Consider the following 18,601-nt stretch of genomic DNA (forward strand, 5'->3'; position numbering starts at 1 on the left):
CTAAGTGTGCAAAGCTTCCAGTTTCACCACATGCTTACCAATAGTTGTCTTTTTGATTTTTATAGTAGCCATCCTAACAGGTTTGAACTGATAAGTCATTGTGGTTTTGATTTCCATTTCCTTGATGATTAGTGCTATTAAGCATTTTTTCATATACCTGTTGACCATTTGTATGTCTTCTTTGGTGACGCCTATTTGAGACTTTTGTCCATTTCTTAATTGGATTACTTGGTTTTTTAGTTTTGAATGTAACATATTTTGGAAGTGTTCCCTCCTCTTCCATTTTGTGGAAGAGCTTGAGAAGGATTGGTATTAATTCTTCTTTAATAGTTTGGTAGAATTCACCAGTGAAGTCGTCTTGTCCTGAGCTTTTCTTTGTTAGCAGGTTTTTGATTACTGATTCGGTCTACATACTAGTTATACATCTGCTCAGACTTCCTATTTCTTCATGATTTGGTCTTGGTAAGTTGTATGTTTCTAGGTATTTATCCATTTCTTCTGGGTTATATAGTTTATTGGCATATAATTGTTGCCTGATGATCCTCTTTATTTCTGTGGCATCAGTTGTAATGTTTTTTCATTCATTTCTGATTTTATTATTGGAAACTTCTCGCTTCGTTTTTCTTAGTCTACCTAAAGGTTTGTCAATTTTGTTTATCTTTTCAAAAAACTACTCAGTTTTGTTGATTTTTTTCCTATTCTCTACTTTGTTTATTTCTGTTCTAATCCTTATTACCTTTCTTCTGCTAAACTTTGGGCTTAGTTTGTTCTTTTTTTAGTTGTTTAAGGTATGGATTTTGGTAGTTTGATATCTTTCTTTTTTTAAAAATATGGGTATTTATCACTATGAACTTCTGTCTTACTACAGCATCTGCTGCATCCCATAAATTTTGTATGTTGTTTTTTTCACTGTCTTGAGTGATTTTCTAATTTCCTTTTTGATTTCTTGTTCGACCCAATATTTGTTCAGGAGTGAGTTGTTTAATTTCCACATCTTTGTGCATTTTCCAGTTTTCCTTTTGATATTGGTTTCTAGTTTCATTCTATTGTGGTCAGAAGAGATACTTGGTATGATTTCAATCTTAAGTTTTTAAGACTTGTTTTGTAACCTAAGATGTGATCGGTCTTGGAGAATGATCTGTGTGTGCTTGAAAAGAATGTGCATTCTGCTGTTTTAGGTAGAATTTTCTGTAAATATGTTAGGTTCATTTGATCTATATTGTTTAAAGTCTGCTGTTTCCATATTGATTTTCTATCTGGATGTTCTAGCCCTTATTGAAAATGAGCTATTGAAGTCTCCTACTATTATGTATTGCTGTCTATTTCTTCTTTTAGTTCTATCAATGCTTGCTTTATAGATTTAGGTATTCTGAAGCTTAGTGCATACGTATTTATAGTTGTTATATCTTCCTGTTCAATTGACCCTTTTATCAATTTATAATGTCCATCTTTGTCTCTTGTGAGTTTTTGACTTAAAGTCTATTTTGTTTAAGTATAGCTATCCCTACTCTCTTTTGGTTACCATTATATGAAATATATTTTTCATCCCTTCATTTCGGCCTATATGTTTCCTTCAATCTGGAGTCAGCTTCTTGTAGACAGCATATTCTTGGGTTTTGTTTTGTTATCCATTCAGCCACTCTGTGTCTTTTGACTCGGGAGTTTAATCTATTTACATTTAAATTAATTATCAGCAGAGGAGGATTTACAATTGCCATTTTGCTAGTTTTTTGCTGTTACTCTTTTACCTCTTTTCTCTTTTCATTTCTTGCTGTCATCCTTTGTATTTTGTTGACTTTTTATATAATATGTTGTGGCTCCTTTCTCTTTTGTGTACCATCTAAAAGTATTATTTGTGGTTACCTTGGGGATCAATAAATTATCTTATAATTACAAGTCTATTTTTTCTATAGTCTGCTGATAACAACAAGTGCAACTGCATACAAAAATCTCTAGACTTCAACTTCTCCTCCTCCTCCTTTATGTTGTTCTCACAGTTTACATCTATTCATCTTGTTTGTCTCATAGCATATGTTTTGGTTGTAGTTATTTTTAATACTTTTGTCTTTTAAATTTTATACTAGAATTAGAAGTGGTTTACCCACCACCATTACAGTAATACAATATTCTTTATTTATCTATATATTTACCTTTGTCAACAACTTTTATACTTTTTTCTGCTATCGTGTTGCTGTTTAGCATCCTTTATTTTCAACTCGAAGAACTTCTATTAGCAATTCTTGTAAGGCAGTTCTAGTGGTGATGAACTCACTCAGCTTTTGTTTGTTTGTCAAAATCTTTCTCTCGTTCATTCTTGAAGGATGCTTTTAATGGGTATAATATTCTAAGTTGGCAGGGGCTTTTTTTCAGCCCTTTGAATATATTATTTCACTCCCTTTTGGCCTGTATGATTTCTTTTGAAAAATCCACTGATGGCCTAATGGGGCCTCCCCTGTATGTGACAAGTTGCTTTTCTCTTGCTGTTTTAAAAATTCTCTTTGTCTTTCGATAATTTGATTATAATGTGTCTCAGTGTGGATTTCTTTAGATGCATCTTATTTAGCATTTTTTAGGCGTCAGAGATCTGGAAGTCCATTACCTCTGCCAGATTTGGGAAGTGTTCTGCCATTATTTCTTTGAATAAGCTTTCTGTTGCTCTCTCTCTTTCTTTTCCTTCTGAGACTCCTATAATGTACACGTTATTCCTTTTGATGGTATCCCATAAGTCTCTTAATCTTTCTTCAGTCTTTTTCATTCTTTTTTTCCTTTTAGCTCTTCTGATTGAATTATTGTCGATGACCTATCTTCAAGTTCACTACTCTTATCTTCTGCTTGATCTAGTCAAATGTTGAACCACTCTAGTGAATATATCAGTTCAGTTATTGTAAATTTTGGTTTGTGATTTCTGTTTGGTACTTTTTTATATTTTCTATCTGTGTTGAATTACCACATCGTTCGTGCATTTTTCTCTTAACTTCAACGAGCATCTTCATGATAGTTATTTTGAATTCTCTGTCAGGTAAATGAAATAACTCCATTTCATTAGGGTCAGTTTCTGGAGATTCATCTTATTCCTTTGTTTGGAAGGTCTTTACCTGATTATTCCGTGAAGTCAATGTGTTTGTGTCTGCACATTAGACAGAGCAGGCACCTCTCTCAGTCTTCACAGACTGGCCCTGGACAGGAGAAGATATTTATAAATCAATCTAGTCAGAGACTGTGGGGGCCTCTACACACTCTTTATCTTGTTAGGGAGAAGGAAGAAACTATGGTCTTTGTACACTTTGAACGGAGCCAAGGGTGAGGATCTATGATGTCTACCAGTCCAAACTGCCATCTCTGTCCTCCCTCAAGTGCTTAGACTGTACTGGACTCATCAGAACTCCAAGACTGGCAAGTCAGATACCAGGTCTTTAGGTATCCCTGGAGAATTTGTGGCAATGGATACATGGATCAACTCTTTACCTCCCCAGGGGGAAGGTGAGAGCTTGGATTTTTCATCCAGTTGCTGCATACTGAGCATGGGGAAGGATCTCTGGCATCTACCAGACTGAGCCACTGTTTCTGTTCTCTCCTGCGTGGCTAGACTGTGCCAGACATGTCAGATCTCCAGGACTGGTGAGAAATATGCTCATTCTTTGTCAGATGTTGGGGTACTGGACACACAGATCAAGCCCTTCCCTTCCCTGAGTGAAGCTGAGAGCTACAGAATGTTCCTGAATTGATGGCACGGCACAGGTGGCAGGAACTCTAGTGAGAGAATGTCCCAAATCTCCCTATCAGCTTCAATGAGTCTGGTTTTGTGTTCTCCAAGGATGAAGAAGCTTTTCAAATAGTTTCTGGATTTCTCACACAGGGAATTTGTCTGTTAATTTTTACTGAAGTGTAGTGTTTTGTGGGGTAACTAGAGTCCAGGGTTTCCTACTGTGTCATCTTGCTGATGTCACTTTTATGTGAAAGTATTTTCTTATTCAACTTTAACATGTGTCAAGTGAAAATCTGATGACCTTATGAAATTGGATTTGCTTATTGCAACACATTTCCTGATAGAGCAGCAGTTCTAGCCTTGATCTCCTGATAACTGATCCTGTGCTTTCTCTTCACACCATTACTTCACTGCATGATTTTTGTTAACAAGATGGCTTACTATTTCTATGACTTCAGTGAGTTTTGATCTCTAGTATATTTTCTATCTCTGAAGTATTTCTAATGTGTGATTTAGCATTTACTTCCTGTTTTACAACATCATTATATACCACATGGGTTCAATTCTGGGACTTCCAATGCCATTTATAAATATTATTAGGTATGTAGAAAGTTTTTAACAATAAAAGCATTTTTCATATATATAAATGCATTTAACCAAATGATAGTGCAAATTTACGAAAACCCCACATGTAAATGACCAGACACTGACAGCTTGAAATCTAGCAAGGCTTAGCATCATCTCTGCTAATTGCTGCCATTGCAAATTAATGGAAGCCTTTTAAATCTCTTGACAGTGGTTATGCAACTTTCTACAGATAGGGAGCTCTAGGCAGAACATAACAGATGCAATCATTAATATGCAGCTGCATATGCTTCAAAGCTCTGAGTTTTGCGAGTCTTTCTCTACCTCATTATATGTCTCATTACCAAAACAGAGCAGTGAGTCTTCCACCTAAGAAACTGTTGAATGGTCTAATTTAAACTGGTCTTATCTCATTCTATTAAAACTTGAAGATGTAAAAATTAATCTGTATTCTCTTAGAAAACATTCTTGTTTTGACTAAATATATTTTCAATTATTATTATAAATTCTGGGGTAAAAATTATTTTACATTTTTATTCTTGCTCCAATTGCAGGAGTACTTAAAATTCTCTGGGTTTATATAGAGAAACTGATCTATTATTTCATTTAGCTCATCAGTGTTTCCAGAAAGAGAGTAGTAGGTACATCGTACAGAATTTGTTTTAAACAACCAAAAAAATTAATGCAATGGAATTTTCTAAGGAACTTGCATTTTACTAGCCATTAAAATGTGTGTGTACACACGTGTGTATGATTGTACATGTATGTATACACATGAGTGTATGTGCATGTATGTATGTGTCAGACATACATACACACATGTCAGACACATACATGCATACACACACACAATAACAAAGACTCCCAGGACTAAGCAGATGTGTAATATTAAATTGATATTTTCCCTGTTACATATTTAGCTGAGACCCAGATTCCAAGTACCTGTGAATCTAAACTGAGATGTCAGACCATCTGTAGAGGACTTGCAGAGAGGAAGGCTCTAATGTGCTTACAGTAATGGCAGGGCGTTTTTTAAGACCAACTCCCCAACAAACAACTAAAAGAAAAAGAAAATCTATGAAGACTTTGTGGGATAAGTGAGGTAGCAACAACCTAAGGGACCAATAATTCTGGAGGAAAGAAATCCCCAAAAGGATTCATTTCTGATTTCTTCGAGTTCTTCCACACCCTGTATTCCAATCTGTCCAGGAATCCTTTTGGGTCTTCATTCAAAATGTCACAACCCTTACCACTACTGATTAACACCCTCTGTTGTCACTCTGGTCAGAACCATCATTACCCCTCCCCAAGACTGTTGCAACAGCTTCTTAACTCTTATCCCTGCTCTGAATCTTGTCACTCACTCTCCATTCCAAACTGTTTCAGCATAGCAACCAGAGCAACCCTTCAACAAAATGTCAGTCATGCCACTTTCTGCTTGACACTTTGCAGTGGCTTTTCATTATCTCAATTTTCATTATCTCATTATCTCATATAACATTTGAAATTAATTGAATGAGCCTGCATGATCTGGCTTGGTGTCGTCTCTTACTGTTGTAATTGTTCTATCTTCCTATTGTCATATCTTCCTGTCCATCTTCTCTTCCAGCACCATCGACTTCATTAATCTTACTAATATTCCTTAATTTCCTCAAAAAAATTTCCCTCAAGGCACACTCATGGCTTTTGCATCATTTGTATCCTTTTCTCGAATGCCTTTTCCCCAGGTTGACATATAGCTCATCCCTGCTCCTCCTTCAAGTTTTGGGAAATGTTACCATGTTCATTATGTCTCTTCTCTTAATGTGCTCAATACCTCTTATTCTGCTCTATTTTTATATTGAACTCACTATTTTTAACTTATTATATAATATTCTGATTTATTGTGCTTACCACTTCACTAGAGTGTAAGTTCCATGAAAATAGGGAATTTCTGTTTTGTTCCATAATATCCCCATTCTTGTGAGAGTAAGAGTGAGAGGAATTAGTGGGAATAACACCAACACTTAAGTTATTGATAGATGAAATTGTGTTTGTAAAGGATACTAAAAAGACTGACCAGAGAATATTAAGAGTACAAAGGCAATGCTGCAGGTAAATTAATTAAAGGCTTATAACTCTTTATGGATTTACCAAAAGGAAGTTTTGGGAAATGTTAATGAGAATTATGTCAGTGGAGATTAGGGGATTAACATTAAATGGCAATGTATTGGTAGGTTGTTTTTATTTATTTATTATTTATTTATTTATTTGTTTCAGGAAGATTAGCCCTGAGCTAACTACTGCCAGTCCTCCTCTTTTTGCTGAGGAAGACTGGCCCTGAGCTAACATCCATGCCCATCTTCCTCTGCTTTATATGTGGGACGCCTACCACAGCATGGCTTTTGCCAAGCGGTGCTATGCCTGCACCCGGGATCCGAACTGGCAAACCCCGGGCCGCTGAGAAGCAGAATGTGCAAACTTAACCGCTCCACCACCAGGCTGGTCCCGGTAGGTTGTTTTTAAATTTTAATTTAAGGGAGACTGAAACATCTTTAAATCTTGACTGAAAGAGTAAGGAGGAAGCAAGAGAGGGATAGGAAGAGAGAGAGAGAGAGAATAAAAACATAAAAACACAAGAGACAGGGAATTGCTAAGGGTGTAAGATGAGATCTCAGATCCTGGTAGGTGGGATCAGGAGCAAGGGCAAGACAAATTGAGAAACACTCTTTCATTATCATAAGAAGGAAGGAAGAATACATGGATACAGATGCTGGAAAGCTATGAAGGAAGTTGAGAGATCGTTTCTGTTTTCTCCAAATAGCATAAAGCAGGGTAATATTTTTAGAATGAGAGGTGAATTAATGGGATTAGATCTTTTGGAAGAACAGAAAAAGTTTAAGTAGACAATGAGAAAAAAATATAGTTGCAATATATGAAATGTACACACTCTGCCAGACCTTGACCTAAGAATGTACGCAGTCTGTGTCAAATAGCTAAATAGCTCCTGTAACAACCTGATGAGTAGGTATTATTATTCCATTTTCATGTGAAACTTAGGATAAGTAATTAATCCTATGTCATACAGTTACTAAGCAGTCTTAACAGAGAGACACATTCCAGAGTTTTTAACCACTCAACTAAGAGCCTCCACAATGGAAGAAATAACTGGTTTCGGAAACGGAGGAGAAATTATAGGGATGTGTTTGAGGACACAGTTGAAATTGGAATTCCCATTTCTTGTTTGCTCCATTCAGCAAAGTTGTGTGATTTTCTTTAACGATACTCAGAATCCTGGTTGCAGGCGTGTCGGCTGACATTTGAACAGTTCAGTGTTGCAGTAGGTTTGAGTTTGTTTTTTGGCGTGAAGGAAAGAAAAGTTTTTGTTGATAAAGAGGTTGCAATGACATAAATAGAGTGGTGGTTGTTGAGGACTAAAAGCTTAAGCAGAATCTCAGTCTCTTTCCCTCCCCAGCCTCTAACACTCAGTTTCTGCCATTTTGCAGAACACTGGACGACAAGGTCTTGGTGGGCAAGCCAGGCCTTCTCAGGCCCCAGGGAGCCTCTCTGTCTTCCTAGCCAGTTGTGTAGGCAACATCTTGGTAGGAAAGAATGATTGGCATGATTGGATTTACATATATTTGAGTCCTGTAAACATATATAAGTAAAATGGTCGAAACTCTTGTCTGGCTTCTTAATAATTATTAGTGGCATAGTTTATTTATCCTACTTAGGCAGATAATTTTAAGAAGTCAAAATCTACTAATGGAATGTGATGTTCAATAAATTTTTAACTTAGGTTCACTAAACAGAGTGGTAAATTTTTAAATAATTTTATAAAAGTAACCATATCAAAATGTAAACTTATAAATTCTCATATACACCTGTTTAAGAACCAATACCAAAGTCTACCATAAGTTTTTGGAAGCCTAAATTGTATTCTCACTGAGATTGTGGAACATCTCACTTGGGCAGAGGAAAGACCTATAGTGTCTCTAATAGGCAAAATAAAAATGAGCTTCTAATCTATCTATCTAAGCTCTTACGTGAGCGTTTATGTGATGACTCGGAAGGCTGCAACAAGTAACCAAGGCAATATGATTTTAGCCTGAATGGATATTGACATATGATCTAGCCAAGTGTGAGTCTTCATTATAAGAGGACCTTAGATTACCAGCATGGGTCTGGTTCATAATGAGTAGACTCCCGATTAACTAAGTAAGAGAAGAGTTGGATACTTTCACCATTATTGTAAAACTAAATGTTAGAGAAAAAATTTAAGTAAAGGGATTTTGGAATCATTGTACACACTTTCTGAACGAAACACCAGGGTTCATTTTATGGAAGTTCCTATGTGCTTTCAATAACAATAGGTCAAAATCTTTGAAATTGGGCGTCTCCTAGAATTTCTGGTACCCACAGTGATCTTAGGAACAATTGGAGCTAAACTTTTCTTCCTGAAAAGAACTGATTTTGTGTTAGAGAGGAATTGTTGCCCTGATTTTAGGACTGAAAAATATATATCTAATTGATCAGCTGGTGGAACTAATTATTCAGGGTTATTAAAAAATTCCAACTACTCATAGAGTCTTTATGAGAATACAAAGACTGTAATCACAGATGCTAGGGTGAAACCAGGAGGGAGTTGTTCCTTCCTTTTGTCAAAAGGCAAATTCTCATGCTTCCATTCTGTCCTAGCGTCTGCCAGAACAACTGGCCATATGAAGTCCGAGCTCTACAAAGGAACCGGTACTCTGCCTACATACCTATGATCTCCAAAGAGAGTTACCTCGGAATATACATCCTTTCAATCTTATGTAGCCACACACATGGGACTCAATAATACAATCTAAATAAAAACTACAGAAAAAATGACAGGCAAAGTCATAATCAACTAAAATAAGAAAGCAAGCAATTGGAAAAATGTATGTGTAATGCATATGACAAATAAAGCCTAAATAATAATAATAATAATCTTAAAAATACTCTCACAAATTAATGAGAAAAACACAAATGAATCAATAAGAAATTGGGTAAATTACATGAACAGGAAAGTCACTAAAGTTTAAGTCCAACTACGAAAAAATATATGAAAGATATCAACCTTAGTAGCTATAATTATACACTTATGTAAAATTAGATATTAAAAATAATGAGGGGTAACACTGATTAATTGGAATATTTACAAAATTTTTTTTACATTGTTAGGTTAAAGATTAATTATTACAGCTTTATTTAAATGCAATATGGGGGTATCTCTTTAAATAAAAAAAAATCTTAATCAGCAATTCCACTTCTAAGAATCTGTCCCATATACACAGGAACACCATTAGAGAAAGATACAAGTGTAAATATTTTATTGTAGCCCAATGAAAAACTTAAAACTAAATTAAGGGGTCCCTAAAGCTAGCTGGGTACACAAACTATGGAGTATATATTCAAGAGAATGTTATGACGAAAATAAAATGAATAAATTAAAACTGTAATTGTTGTTTTGGAAGGATTTCTGTTATGTACTATTAATTGAGAAAAGCAGGATTCACAACTGTGAACATAGTAGGATTTTAACTTTATGACATGACAAAAAGTGTATCTGTGTGTGTATATGTCTGAACACACAGTTGCATAAGCTGGAAGAAAGTCATGGGACACTATACACATGGTTGACATTGGTTATCTGGGGTAATGATGATGGAGGGAAGAGAAAAGAAAGGTAGCAGGTGCGTAAAATAAAATAAATATATTTTTTATTCCGAAAAAAGTACATATGATCTCATTTAAATAAAATTATATGTTAAAAGGCATTTGTTTAGATTTTCTTCTGAGTGTTAACCCTGCTTCGTGAATTATACTTTCATGAGATGGAGACTGTCCCTGCTTATCTTTACTGCCGCATTCTGGATTTCTGTCCCTGCCCTCTTCAAACACACACACTTCCTCAAGAACACAAAGCATAAAAAAAGTGAAATATATTTTCAATTCATGGTAGGACAGATGATTTTCTAAAGCAAAGTTTAATTTATAGACATGAATCTCTGCCTTCAGCATGAATATCCACATTTCTCTTTCCCATATCAGTTATATCTTTGTATTCACAGCATAGTAAATGCTATTTCAGGAGATCTTTGCTTTTTTACTAGCAAGGCTTTTAAATGGTGTTAAGAAAGTAAAATTAAGCAATGAAATAGAATCTAAGAAACTCCTTTACAAGTTGCTTGTTATTTTAATAAGCATTTTACTGTTGCTGTTTTCAACTTCTAATACAAAGATGTTTTTACAAATCTCGTTGTTTTAAAAAAGACATCACATTACATTTTTATGGAAGAAACACTAGTAGCCTAGGTCCTTTATAAGAACATTTGATTTTATTCCAAAACAGGTGGGATATTCCCAGGGGTATAAAAATGGATATGAATCTTTGAACTTCAATTTTTCCATCTAGATAACTGGAACAATCATAATTCAGATCCGAGAGTATCGTAGAGACATAGGGGTGTGTCTTCTTCTATGGAAAGCTTTAGAGGTTGTCTCTCAAGCGATGAAATGGGATAAAATTCATCCCATCAGTAAATTTATCACGTTAGAGTCTAGCCCATCTAGAGCAGATTTTGATCCTGGAGTATGGTCTTATTAGCCATGCCAAACACACAGATATATAAAGCCAATGTATCAATGAGTTTATTTAAGATGAAAAATAAAAGTCTTTTAAAGTAGTGTACTTGAGTTCACGTTTGTGCTAATCCTTGTCTATCTCTATGTTACAGAGGAAATTAAAAACGAGCTATTAATTTAATTAAAACAATGATGGGACTGTAGTACTTAAAGTTCATATGACAAATTCTCTCCTTGTGTGCAGACATATTATTAAATAATATTTCTGCAGAAGTAAAAATACATTATAGAATTCAAATAATGAGAATGATTTCTTGACAGATTCTTAATAAGAGGAATTTAGAGAAATTAACTGTGTATTGGGTTTAATATTTTGTGACTACTCAGCTCCCATTATATTCTTCTCAATACCGTGCTGCCACTGATGCCAACTCTAGCTGAACTCTCTGTAGTGGGTAGAATTTTTCCCTTGGAAAGATATGACCAAGTCCTAATCCTGGTACCTGAGAATGTGACATTTTTTGGAAACAGAGTCTTTGGACCTTTTGGACCTTTTGGAGATTTAATTAAGTTAAAATGAGGTCATCCTGCATTAAGCTGGGTGGTAATCCAACGACTGGTATCCTTATAAGAAGACCTTGTGGAGTCCCAGAGATACAAACAAACAGGAAGAAGACCTCGTGGCGATGGAGGAAGAACTTGGAATGATGCATTTATAAGCATGGGAACACCAGGGTTGCCAACAACCACCAGAAGCTGGAAGAGGCTCCCTTACAGCCTCTGGAGGGCGGCAGCCCTGCCAGCACCTTAACTTGAGACCTCTTGTATCTGGAACTGTGAGGGAGTACATTTCTGTTGTTTTCAACACCCAGCTTGTGGTAAGATGTTTCAGCAACCCTAGGAAACTATCACCTTCTCCTTGGCTTTTATGACAAAAACTGAACTCTGATATAGTTCTGGTATTGCTCTTTTATAATGCAAATTAATCAATTTATTCTGGTCATAGGCTTGTATAAGATAAATTTTCATAATGTAGACCCTGTATCATTTCTCCAAACAGCTCTATAGTCTATACACTTAGAAAATTAACATTGGAGAAATGTACTTTCTAAGTATGATACCCTAGAACCACATTTCTCAATCTATGTTATGGGATATTTGGAAAATTTTTGTTTAGAATTCTATATTCAAGAATTGAATTTTTCACTAGATGATAAAAACTTCATTTGTCTGAAAATTCTTTTGCGTTATTTAAATCTGTCTTATTTGAAACTCTAATGAGTAATAACAAATATCATAAGGAAGTATTTTTCTGGATGCTTGGAATAGATGGGTTGTCAACCCAGATAAGGTCCAAACTCAGATAAAGTCTCCACTTTAATAGGGAGAAATGGACAGTAAAGAAGTAAACAAGAAAAATTCAGATGACAGCAAGTGCAAATAAGCAGTTGAAAAGGATGATTGGGTATATGAAAAAAGAGACCAACTGGAGGGGAATGAGAGACTGGTTGATGAGAGAATTGAGATTGGATGGTCAGGGAAGTCCTCATAAGGAGGTGACTCTGGAGCCGAGACCTTGATAAGGCAGGTGTACTTTGAGCTGAAGAGATGATGGATCCTAAAATCTTAAGGCAGGACCAAATTTACAAGTTATTATATATTAAGAAAAAAAAAGCCAGTGCATCTTTACTAGGGTACATAGCACAAGAAGAAGGCTAGTAATGAACCTGGAGAGGTGGAGCTGGGAGAAATCATGGAGGGCATTATGTAGGTAAAGTGACAACTTTAGATTTTATTAAAGTTTGATGGGATGGTATTGAAATGTTCTAATGAAAACATGGGGCTTGACCTGACTCACACTTTTAGAAGGTCACTTTGGGAGTTGTTTTGAAAATGTGTGGTCCATGTACATGGGTAGCAACAGGTAGATGGGTTACGAGGGTATGTCTGTTGGCCAAATGGCTTGGAATAAGGTGGTGCCTGTGGATGCAGAGATGAGAAGATTTCTGTGACATTTTTCTGGAGGTTGTGTCTTTATGTTTTGATAGTGGAATTGGGTTGGGATGGGATGCTTGAGGGAACAAACTGAGGAAGATTACAGATACTTTAGTTCAAGCAAGAGGATGGATGATAGTGTCATTTACCAATATATGGAAGTGTTTCTAGAAACTACAGCCTTAAAAGGTGTTTGTTTATGAAACTTCCTTAGAATATAGACATTTATGTCAAGAAAAGCCCCTGTGGTGAAACGTGAGATCAATTTGGGAAAGGTACATTGGTATTTTCAGAGCCAACCACACCAAAAAATTATCGATGCTTATTTGTTCATATTTGGACGACCAGTGAAATACTCCCTCACGTATATGAAAATATGATTAAAAAGAAATAATATGGATGCGATACGATAAAGCTATAAAATAGTAACTCCAGTGGAAAAATAAAATATCTCACTAAAGGCCAAATAAGCGTGCTTGGCTAAACTAACAGACTAAAAGCTGCTGGCAGGTGTCCCGAGGCAATTCAGGAGATGAAATAAGAATTATTCTTGGAGAAAAATCTTCCTAAGAGGAGGGTTATAGGACAGACATCCTGGTCAGAGCTTAAAGGTCATTTACTTGACAAATTCAGCAAATATTTATGGAGATCAGTGAAACACAAGCGTAGATCCCTTAGGCTCCAGCCTCAGGCCTAAGACTTGCTCATTTTCCATCTGAGAGGAGAAAGAGAGGCTTTCTTAACAAGTCCAGGCTCCCTTCCTTCGCCAGCCTGCCCTCTGCACAGCTCCTTGGTCACTGGGCTCTTTTCCCATTTCTGGAAAGCACCTGCCTCCATAAGCTGGTCGTGATATACCATATAAAAAGGGTGATGTCCATGTTCAGAAAGGTGTCTCTGGTTGGCTGGTACAGAATCATAAATCATCACTCTTTCAATTACAATTTGGTGACATTAAACCCTCCCCTTTATATGATCGAATACTAGATTTTTTGTTCTCTTCATTAGACCTTCAAATGGGAATGGGTCTTTCTCTACAGCGAAAGTTATAAACTGACGACATATCAACAGTGAAGAGAGGCTTGGCAGGAATCATATCTTCCTTACCTGGCATCATTCCTGAGAGCTCTAAAACTGACTCACAGTTATAGGAAACACAGTCATAGTCTCAATAAACATTCATTGCATCCCTTTTGCTTGCCTGGCATTGGGTAAACCAGCATGAATGAGACATTCTGATAAGCTTATTGATTAGTTGGAGACAGATGATGGAAAAGAAAAGACAAGTAGGAGAAATTAAAGATGGGTCCTTACCTCAAGATGGGTAAGTAAAATCCTTTAGGATGTGATTAATGTTGTAGGTGCACAGAGAAGGAAGGCCCAAGCCAGCTTTCAGTTGGTGGTGTTGCTTAAATTGAGGGCTGAATGTGTTAACTTGAAAAACAGAGGAGGAAGCGTATTCTGTGTAGAAGAATGAAAAAGCAGGTAAAAACATGGAGGCATGAAAGAACATGAAACTGTCAGGAGAATGCAAACAAAAATCTTGACTTTTTAAAAATTCTAAACATTAATGCATCTCAAAAAAAATTCTCAATTTTTAAAAAATGCTTCAGAATATATTCTTTCTTCGTTTATTCCTAATATTTAATATTAAACCAAGCTAAATTTCAAAGTTGTAGATTTACACACAAAAGTGTATATTGTTTTTCTGATACTTTATTGGGAAAAATATTTAAAATACAGTTTTTGACATGACATGGTAAAAATGGAAAATGAAAGATAATGAGTGCATAATTCAATACATTAAAATTGGTTAATCAACTAGGAAAAATTATTTTTTAACAAACTCAAAAGAATTCCATATGTATTAACATTTTAATTATTAAAAAATTACATGAAGGAAGTACACATTAGGAGAAAATGTGATAAACCGTATAACATTGCAGCAGATTATTACTTTGCTAATTTCCTACTTACAGACCACTAGAAACATATCTGTAGTTGAACAAGTTAGGTTTATTGTGTTTTTCAACATGGGAGAACTCATATCTTGGAGTCCATGTGGTGTCTTAGTAATAGGGTGTTGGAAAGGACTTCTTGAAGATTCAGTCTTATTTGCTGATTTTAGGGGAGAGTTAAAGAAGTGTGGTTTTGCTCTAAATTGGATGCTGTCTGGAAGCAAGGGTAATTCTATGATTACGTATCTTAATAAATCTTATCTACGAGGAGTAAACTAAACTATGGTGAAAGCCATAATTGGTAAAGAAGCAGCAAACGTTCATATTAACCAGGTTGGGGATGCTTGATCATATTTGTGACTTGAGCAAAGCTTATCTCTTTTCTGTGTTAAGTATTGTTGTGGAGTGGTCTTGTATTTATTTTGATCCATCTTGGTCACTAACTGGCGTTGTCTGATACTGAAGTTCCGTGAAATTGCTCATTTCCAACACAAAATTCCAAGGCCTAGCTGATAGTAACAGACAAGGTGGTGGATATCAGGGGGGCTTTCTTCTTTCTCACTTTCAACTTGTGATCCTACTAGCAGGTACTAACATGGAGAAGAGAGGTAAATATTACAACCTAAATATTTCTAATCTCTTCACAGAAGAATGTATAGACAAAGTTTAAATGCTCATGTTAAAATAGATTTTTGTAATTTTTAGGGCAGACAGAATGTTAATATCCTTAATAAGTAAAGTACTTTTGCAAATCAAAATAGATAGATTCTTAAAGAATAAAAAAGAGATAGGAAATTCAACATGCAGTTGATTTAGAAGAAATTTGAAAAGCCACTAAGTAGATATTTTTGATAAGTGAATCTCATTATTAAGTAAAGAAATATAAACTAAAAGAGTAGTGATATACTATATTTTATCTAAAATTTGGGTAAAGACTGATAATAACCATTTAACAAGGGTTATAGGCATTTCTTCCTATAACTGATAATTGCCGTATAAAGTGTAATGACCTTAAGAAGTACTTTCCTTTTGATCCAGAAGACCAGTTTCTAGGAATTTATTAAGAGTAAATAACTCACTAATATTAAAAACCATAAGCAAAAAAGAGTCATAGTCATAAAATTTTTTACCTTTGATTATAAAAATTTTCGAATGTGCAACATTAGAATGCTATAATGAACTCTTACCACCTCACACAGCTGCATTAAATATCAATATTTTAAAAATTTTATATATGCGTATCTATCTTTGTTATTCTGTAGTATTTTGAAACAAGTCCCAGGATGCACATCATTGAACCAATAGACATTTCAGTGTGTGTCTCTAAGCTGTAAGTTCTTTAAAAAATAAAATAAACACCGTACCACTATAACACCCGACAAAATTCTAAAATTTCTCATGTCTTTAAATATTTAATAGCCAGTTCATACTCAAATTTATCCTAATTTTCAAAGTGGCCCCTCTCCTCATGAGAATCCAAACAAAGTCCTCATGCTGTATTTGGTCATTATACTGTTTAAGTTTCTTTCTTAAGAGCATTCGTATAACATCATTTCCTTTTCTTTTTTTTAATGCCAATGATTTTTTTGAAGAATGCGGTTATTTATCCTATAGAATGTCTTTCACTCTGAGTTTGGCCAGTAGCTTCTTTATGATGAACTTAAATCTTTCCTTTATCTCTTGTATTTCCTGCAAATTTCAAAAGCTATAGAGGCTTGATTAGATTTGTGATTCAACTTTTAGAATACTTCATAGGTAGTGCTGCGAAATTTCTATTTCATGAAATACAAAATGTCTGGTCATATCACCTTTAATGACGCTTACATTGATTAGTGTTTCAAGGTGGTATTAGGCATCAATTCCTTAACAATATGTAGCATAATAATTTAACTTTATTTGATTATTTTCTAGATCCATATGTCATTCAAGTATTATATTTAATATTTTAAATGGAAAACAACCTAAATTTGACAGTAGAATATTGAATAAATAAATTAATTGGTGTCCCATATTGGAGCACTATAAAACTACTACAATTATATATATAATATATGAAAATATTCAACATTTTTTGATAAACATTTTAAAAGTCATAAAAGCCTTTAGTATAATCCAATTTCTTGGAAAATATTGCTTTATATAGGTATGTATAAATCTATAATATGAATTTTTATTCTGAAGTTTCTTCTGCAATATAATAATAGTTATTTCCTCATGATTATCTCATTAATTTCCTATTTAGTATACAATCAAGTATCACTTGTACTAAAGGGTAAATAAAAACGAAATGCTCTTTTCTTTGAATTGGTACAGTGTGATAAGTCCACTGTAAAATATTGCTTTTCATATCATCATAATAGCATGGTGTATCCTCTTTCATTCCAGTGTTTTCTGAAGTGAGGATAATTTTCCTGAATTTAACATATAATTTAAATATACAATGAAAATAAAGTGAATTTATGTAAAATTATATTTTCTTAATGTCTATCCATGAAAATTTGTTGAGCATTTCTCAGATGTCAGATTTCATTCTCCATGATCGGATCTGACACTGTGATTATGCATCACTGTTTTGATTTCTGTGAGTCACCAGATGGAGGGTATACCAGTCAAAAGTACCTTCCTTAATCCTGACTGGAGTATCTTCTCTAAGTCTATATCCCATTCCTGAGTTTGATGTTGTAACTCAGAAGATCCAGGATCTCAAAATTGTGTCTCTTACATTCTCTCTTGACTCCTAAGGAAAGGTCAGGCCTTGAGACCTTAGCTTCCAGAACAGGAACCCCAAGGAACATAGCCATATACTGACCATCACAGGCCTGTTTACAAGTAGACCTAGCTTGTTTTAATTAATACTCCACTTCCAGTTCTGACGATGGAAATATTGAGGAGGAACATTGATCACTAAGCCCATTTTTGAAGCTAGTGAAAGTCTAATTTAGCCTATGAGAGTGGGACTAAAACTGATTCTATCACAATCCTCTGTGAAGAGTTATTATTAAAAACTCTACCCCATTACCAGTGCCTTGATATCCCAACCTTGAGTTCTGTAGCACTCCTAGTCCTCCAGATAATTTATTTTTGTTGAATTACTTGCACTTGAGAAAAAGCTCTTGATATTCAATGTTGGTCAAATGTCAAATGCCACAGGAGCTAGACATCTATTCACTGAATGATATTGGAAAGGAAATGTCATTTACACAGTGAAATTAAATGAGTTCCAAATAAATAATGTCACATGTTGTTATGATACCTGAGTCTTGCAAAGTATTTATTTTTCAGTTCATTATCACCCACTAGAAGTTAATTATTTTAATTTAGAGTTTACAAAATGCATAATAATATTCCATGAATTCCTCTAGTAGAAGATAGAAATAACAAGTGTCTGAATAAGAATTGGAGTAATTGCTCTTTGTTAGAAACTGCTGAATATTGCATGAAACGTACTTGTGGCTAAGTATGATGCCATTTGATGAGCGTCTAGGTCTCATTTAAATTTCTTAATGACTCAAGAAATAAAATTGAATATTAATCTTGAGAAATAGATCTCCTTTAGAATAAGAGTGTGTAACAAATAATTTAATTGCAAATTTGGTATAATATTCGTGTCTAGGAATATCAAATGAAGAAAACTCTTGCTCTGTTCAGTATAGAAAAAATCGGCAATTGCTATCCTGGATTAAAGAAAACTCAAATCTTTTTTACTTATTTGCTTTATGTCTAAACCCTATTAATGTATTAAACCCAATATTTTAAAAAAGACATAGAG

This window comes from Equus caballus, chromosome 8 (genome assembly GCF_041296265.1).
Source record: "Equus caballus isolate H_3958 breed thoroughbred chromosome 8, TB-T2T, whole genome shotgun sequence".
NCBI classification, from domain to species: Eukaryota; Metazoa; Chordata; class Mammalia; order Perissodactyla; family Equidae; genus Equus; species Equus caballus.